General features: G+C 46.6%; 1 protein-coding gene across 1 annotated transcript in view; it reads left to right on the top strand.

The window, feature by feature from the left end:
• Positions 1-1,131: 1,131 nt before the first annotated feature.
• The window catches only part of PEBP4 (phosphatidylethanolamine binding protein 4), a 221,391-nt gene continuing 216,522 nt past the window's right edge, over positions 1,132-6,000 (top strand). Inside the window, exon 1 of the mRNA XM_039868112.1 lies at positions 1,132-1,229. The gene's annotated coding sequence lies outside the window, so the exon portion shown is untranslated. The remainder of the gene's footprint in view (positions 1,230-6,000) is intronic.

The raw sequence follows: 6,000 nt of genomic DNA, 5'->3' as shown, positions 1-6,000 counted from the left end.
GAGAGGGCACAGGGAGAAGACACGAAACTGTTATAATTTAGAGCCAGGTTGACTGTAAACATGGTCAGCTGGATCCTTAAACAGTCACTTCACACGGCCCCTCTCAGCCAGACTGGCATTTGTGCGAGGGCTGTACTGTTCTCTCCCTTTGCCGATGGCCATGGCTGCCCATCCCTCAGCCTCGGCCCCTGTCTGACATAGTGCAGCCTGGCAGGGATACCCTCAAGTTTCAAGAAATCTTAGTCTAGGCCTGGTCCCTTCCTAAAAAAAAAAAAAAGCTCCCTCAATCAGCTACTCCTTTGCAAGGAAGGGATAGCTGGCTGACTGGGGATCTCTGCTTCCCTAGAAGGAATTCCTGCAGCAAGACTCGTGGTTCTTGGCCAGGTATGGCTGGGAAGAGGAACAAAACTGGGTGGGCTGGGGGCAAGAAAGAGGGAGGATTAGGGTTAGGGGTGCTGCCCAGTTTTTTGTTTTTGTTTTTGAGAAATGGATCAGAGGGCTCCTGGAGTGGAGAAGGACTAGTAAGGGACCACACAGGGCCCAGGGGTGAGCGGATAGGGCAAGTTCAAGTGCAGGGTAACTGGCAGAGTGGAGGCATCCCTGGCATTGGCAGCAGCCCTTCAGGTTGGGGAGGGGCAGAAGGTAGAGTGAGCATGAGGGTCAAGGTGGCCCCAGAATCACAGGCTGTTACTGGGCCCCAACCTGGCCAGTGGCCACTTGGATGGATGAGGATGAAACGGGCTGAGAGACGGGCTGCTTGCTCCCCCTCCCTCCCCTTCCTCCTGGCCAGGTTCAGAAGGAAAGAGTGAAGGCCAGGCCTGCCGCTGGCACAAGGCACCTATAGACAGCCCCCTTTGATACTCTCGCTGCAGGTAGAACCCCCCTCCTGCCCTAGGAATGGCTGCCTCAATCACTGGGCCACAGCTGAGGGGCCACTGCCCCTCTATGGCTAAGACGCCTGACTCCTTAACCCACCTACCCCTTGTTGCGCCTTCATATCCTTCCTTGGGAAGAGATCACATTCTGAGAACTGCATCTTATACCGAGTGCTGGCAGTGACCAGGTGAGGACAGGTGGAACAGCCAGGACTCAGTGTGCTCTCTTTTCCCCAGGCACAGTGGTGATCTCAGGACCAGTCGAGCCGTGAGTCATTCACTTACCTGCTGCCTCTCCTCTGGGACCAGCTAGCCTGTCACCATTTGCTGTCTAGATGCAGTGTCCTGGGCCAGGTCAGTGGGAGTAAATATATCAGGAAACAATACCCAGATTTTAGGGGCTGGAATCCAAAGCCCAGCCTATGGGGAGCCAGGTGTGAGACATGGTTACTATATCCAGGGGTGGGACCAGCAGGCCAGCCTCCTGATCAGTTCCCTCCCTGTCCAGGGCTGTGCAGAGCCCAGAGATAAGCCAGCTGGAGGCCATATTCCCATCTTTGGACAGGTGAGCAATCTTGAAATGGCCCAGCCCTTGACTCCCAGGGGCACGCTTCGGTGTGCCTTCAGGCCTACATTCTGACTTCTGTCCTGGACTCTCTTCCTGTCCCTGGTGACTCATGCTGCTTGGAAATTTCACTAACACTCTTCTGACGCACATCCTGAGAACCTGGCCTTGAGCCAAGAAACAATGCGGTTGCATCAACCCCACCCGTGATTGATTTTGGCCCCCTGAGATAGGGGCTATATAGAGTTATAAAGAGAGGGAAAGTGGGCTGAACAGGCAAGGTCGGGGTGATGGGGCAGCTGCTGGACAGGAAGGCTTTCTTCTGCTTCTGCTCACCTGCACACAAGAAGAAAACAGAGTGGGAAAGCTATTGGCTTGTAGTGGTCAGACATACCGAGCTGGCCAAGCAGATCGAGCAACCGAATTCAAAACCTAGATGGGCCACTGTGCTTCCTGGAATTGATTTCTGGACCTCAGTTTACCCTTTTGTGAGGCTTAAAGGTTTGGTAGTCCCTAATTTTGAATGCTAAGAATGACAGCTTCTTTGCTGGGTTAATGGAGCGTCCATATCACTCAGCCTATTTTATCCTAATGGCTTGAACCCTGTTCAATCCCAATTTTGAATACTATGTGAGGGGCTGACCCTGGGAGGGATTGTAGAGAAGGAAAGGGAGGGTCGTGCATGACAATGCAGAGGGATAGGAATCGAAGACCTTGATTCACTTCCTTGTTTGCCATCACCCCCACTTCTCCCCATTAGGTACTTAATAGTGAAAAGGGAGCAGATCCCCGTGCCCCCATGGCACTCACCTCCTGCAGGTCTCTGACATGTTTCAGCAGCTTGAAGGGCCCCTGTTCTGTGTGTCCCTCCTACCTCCACTCCTTCAGAAGGTGACTGCTCTTCCCACTCCTCACCAGACTGTCCTCAACCTCTTATCTCCATCCGCCCCCATGCCCAAGGCTCAGGACTCACAGGACCCCCTGCCCCTGCCAGTTGCTCTGCAGAGAAATAAAAGAACCTGGGAGTACATGAACAGAGCAGGGTGAGGGGCGATCCTCAGTGGATTCTGGAAACGAAGCCCTCTCACCATTGTCCAGCCCCAACGAGTGGCTTCAGTGAGAGGAACCATCAGCCAGGTCGGGGAGTTGGCCTGTCAGTAAAGATGACACCCAGAAGTCTGGCAGATACCCTACTCTTTGTAGATATGGTAGGGTAGGATAGATGTGGTGTGCAGGGGACGCTAGAGAAGCAAGCTTTCAGCACTCACCTCACCATCTCCCTCTTAGCCACACTCAGGGACCAGGATCATTTTGGAAGTTATAGATGAGTAAGGAAATGAGTCTCTGCCTCGATACCCACACGAACGATTATACTCAGGAAACTTTTTCAAATTAAAAACACCCTTAATAAGACAACAGTACCAGGTAGGTTAGGAGTTTAGAATCCTGAGTCAGACCAAGTTCAAGTCCGAGGAGTCCCAAGCACAGGTTTTAGATGTGATGCATGTTTTCTTCTGTAGTCATTAACATCTTCTAATGATGTCATGGATAGTACATTGAAATATTACATACATCTAACTTATAAAACATAATAAGGACCCAAATAACTGTAAACCCCTTACTCAGCTTAAAAAGTATAATATGACCAATAAACTGCATGGTCGAGACAATTGCATGTGTGTAATTCCCCATCCCCGCCTCCAGCCTCGCCAACAGAGGGACGCCTATTCTGCATTCTGTGTTTGTCATTTCCTCAACGATTTAATATATTTTATAGCTCCATCTGTAATTGTTTTTTGTCAATTGTTTTTTTCTGCTTGTTTTTGTTTGTAAGAAAAAACGATATTTTATTTTTTAAATATTTATTTCCCTGGTTCTATAATTAACAGATGCTCATTAATAAATATTATTAATAATTTCAGAAAGCTTGGAATAATAAACATTATTAATAATTGCAGCACAATTTTCACCACCAATAGATATAAATATCTACAATACGTAATTGGTACAACACTATGTGCATAACCTGATCATACAGGTTCGTAGTAGAACATTTAGAAAGTAGAAAGTAAACAAAAAATGTATGTGCCTTTCACACTGATCTGAACATGTTCAATGTGCCTCTCAACATTCTAACTGGTTATTCAGGAGCGAAGTTCTCCATAAGTAAGAAGGTTCCAGATCATGGTCATTACCCTGGCCAGTCCAAAGGCTTTCTATCCATATTGTCAATTAGGAAAAGATCTATGTACATCCTCTGGGATAAACATATCACGGAGGGGACCCTCAACAACCTTCAACAACCCAACATAATTCTAAACAGGCCCACTAGAATTCCAGGAAAAAAATATCATACTATCGAATATTTAACAGAACCATTCTAAGTAAGTGAAATCAATTATTTAAATGATAAATAAGTCTTGCCTCTACCAAAAACCTTTTTTCCTTAAGGAAGAAAATAAAAACATAGGTTATGATCACCATCAACAAACCAAGTTGACTTGGCCCATCAACCTCAGAGTTTCAGCTCTTTTTAGCAAAACTATTTGAGCTCTGTTTCACTGGATTGGTGTAAAAGTAGTCTACACATTGGTGCAAACATGTCTACATGTTTTTATATTTCTACTCATGCATGTGACAGGCAGTGACAATCGACCATGGTACCCACTATCTCTAAACTGAAGCCGGAAGGCATCTCATGTCCCACAAAACAGTGTTTCTATCCATGGGTCAAAGTTTGCACAAAACCTAAAGCCTAGTTTGTTAGGTGGTTCTGTTTTGGTACATAAGAAAGGCTTAATAATGAAGCAGTGGTAGGAGAGGCAGTGGCGAGCTAGGAAGGAGATAGTGGAGCAGAGCCCCCACCAACAGATGGAAAGGATCCTGGGGAAGAGGTTCTAAAACAGACGCTGCCATCTTGCCCAGAGCCTCCCTTGGCCTGCATGATGAAAACAGAGATGATGGGCCCAAGCAAGTGGACTCGGAGTCTCTTGCACTTGGGTTAGGTGGCATGGAGAGAGGACAGGGCCAGAGATCAATGGGAGCAATGGAAAGCTTCTCTCTTCTAGTTCAGCTGGAGAAAAGCCTGGGCAGGCCCCAGTGCTTAGCCTCTTCAGAGACAGACATCACCAGTTATAGATTAGGGCCTTTGATCCCAGCGGGGAGGCCTGGGGTTGGAGGAGTGGAAGAGTGGGCAGAGGGGTCTGCAGCATCCGAGGGCAACGTGGTCAGGATATGGGCTCCCTGGGCTGAGCAGCATGGTGCCACTGCAGCTGGAACTCAGCTGATTCGGCTCAGAGCCAAGCTTAGGCCCTAGACTCTGGAGAAGCTGGCACTTTTCTGTAAGAGCATGCCAGCCAGAGTGGGCCTGCTGCTCATTCTGCAATCTCTGAAGAGCAGACAGAGCTGCTTCAGGGCCAGGTAACAGGAAGGGGTTGAGGATGGTACCTACCTTCTGTCCTTTATACCCTCCGCCAACCCCCAAACCCAGAAAGAGGAGCCTGCACTAGCTGCAGCCGTGTATTCGTGACAGGAATTACGTGATGGCTTATTCAAATACATTTGGTTGAAAGAAGACTCAGCTCTCAAAATCAACCTACTTGGAACAAACTCGAGGGATCCGTTCTAGTGAGAGCATCTCATGGTTCCGTCAAAGCAAAGAACACTGAGGGGTGGAGGTATGGTGGCCACCGCGGCCTAGGAGGCTCGGGAGCTGAGGGTAGCTTTCCTTATCTTGCCTGGAGCTCTCTTTCAGTCAGCTCGGTCAGCGAGAAAACTCAACATAGGTTTAAAAATAATTGTCACCACAACCAGATTTAGAGAGACGTTTCACTTCTACTAGTGGTTGAATCAATTCTAGTCAACAGACACTTATTGAACTAGTTAGGGCAGGCACTGTGCCAGGCACTGACAATTTGCTTTTACAATAGGAAATGAGATATAAGGAAAAAATACATTCTGACAAGCAGACCTTTTACATAACCTGCAGCAGAAGTCTGGAAAATACATTTCTAAACCTCAGAGGAAAATCAGTAGGTGGTTTAGAATCGGAAAAGTTGTGAACAAATCCTTTTGCTTTAATCTCCACAAACAGATAAAATATCACACTTGAAAGAAGGAGCGGCTTAGAACAAAGCAGTGTTTTCTTTTCATTGGCTATATTTAACTACAGAAGATTTGAGCAAATTAAAAATTGTTGTTTGGGGGTCATAGCTATGGAATGAGGTGCATCTAATTTAATAAAGTTGAAATACAAAGTTGTCATTTGGGATCGCTAAAGTCTTTGGAACATCACACAAAACTGTTAGAAGATTAGGTTCCTTGGAATTTAGAGCTCTAATTTTAAATATCCACAGAGTTTGTTTTTTAAGAAAACTTGGTATTGGACATTAGTTCAAACTTTCACTTTGAAGATTGCTAGGATAACAATCAAATTTGTCCTGATTAAATGAACTGACCCTACTGTTTTTCAGAATGATTAAGGAATTTGACGATTAAATGAATTCTAATTTTTCTTCTCTGTTAAGATAAATACACAATGTTTTCACTGTTTGTTCTCAT

Source organism: Pteropus medius, unplaced genomic scaffold (assembly GCF_902729225.1).
Source record: "Pteropus medius unplaced genomic scaffold, Ma_sr-lr_union100, whole genome shotgun sequence".
Classification (NCBI taxonomy): Eukaryota; Metazoa; Chordata; class Mammalia; order Chiroptera; family Pteropodidae; genus Pteropus; species Pteropus medius.
Note: the sequence above shows the minus strand (reverse complement) of the source record. Positions and strands in the feature narration are given on the sequence as shown.